This window comes from Nestor notabilis, unplaced genomic scaffold (genome assembly GCF_000696875.1).
Source record: "Nestor notabilis isolate BGI_N333 unplaced genomic scaffold, ASM69687v1 scaffold21123, whole genome shotgun sequence".
NCBI classification, from domain to species: Eukaryota; Metazoa; Chordata; class Aves; order Psittaciformes; family Psittacidae; genus Nestor; species Nestor notabilis.
The window spans coordinates 9,213-10,131 of record NW_009921735.1 but is presented as its reverse complement, the minus strand read 5'-3'; positions in this window follow the sequence as shown (position 1 = coordinate 10,131).

The following is a 919-nucleotide window of genomic DNA, read 5'->3' as shown; positions in this document are numbered from 1 at the left end:
CCACAGGAGGCCAAAATTTCCACTGTGGCAGTGGGTTGGCATTTCCAAGCTGCAGCTTATTCCTGGTTTGGTTCTTTTTTGTTGTTGAGGCTGGGTTTCTTTCTTTCTTTTTTTTCTTTCTTTTCTTTTTCCTATGCCCGCTGTTTCAACATTCTCATCATATCAGGAGCGGCAGAGCTGGGTGCGGTACCCGGGTTGTTGTCACTTGGGCTGTGTGTGGAGGAAATGGCCCCTTCCTGCAGCCACAGATCGGGTTCCCTGGTCAGCGGGAGCTGTCAGAGAGCTCATGTTCCCAAGTGTCCATCCAGGCAGCTCTGACCCACTTTGGGGGTGATTCCCTGGGAAAAAGGCTCCCGATGAGGTGAGGCAGATGCCGCAGGCAAAGCATCACCCTGCGCAGCCCAGCCCCAGCTCCCTGTTGGGCTGGTCGGGATAGGAACAAGCTCATGGTGAGCCAGGATAAATGGTGTTCATGGGGTGGAGGTGGCTGTTGTGCCATCCTTGCCCCACTCCGAGACGTGCTGGCTGTGCCTGTCCCTACCCTGCTGACTTGCCACAGGGGACCATGTAGGGCCAGTATCCCCTGGGGCATTCCCAGCACTGGAGCATGAGGCCACAGGGGGCCAGGCACTGCAGCCAGCCAGGGCTGCTCCAGCCCGTGAATAAGCAGGAGACATTATCCCCTGTGCTGGCACATGCCTGGCTGTGCCTTGGTGCACAGGGCTGCTCCCCGTGCTGAGGTCTCATCACCACCCATCCCTTTCCACCCAGGGTTCGCTTTCCTGCAGTCCCCCTGTCAGGGAGCAGAGCTGGGAGCTGCTGAGGCAGCTTTTCCCAGTGATGGCAATGGAGCAGGAGGCCTTTACCAAATGGAAAGAGCAGGAGGCCAGGCATCAAGGGGCTGGCGGGGGGCCAGGGC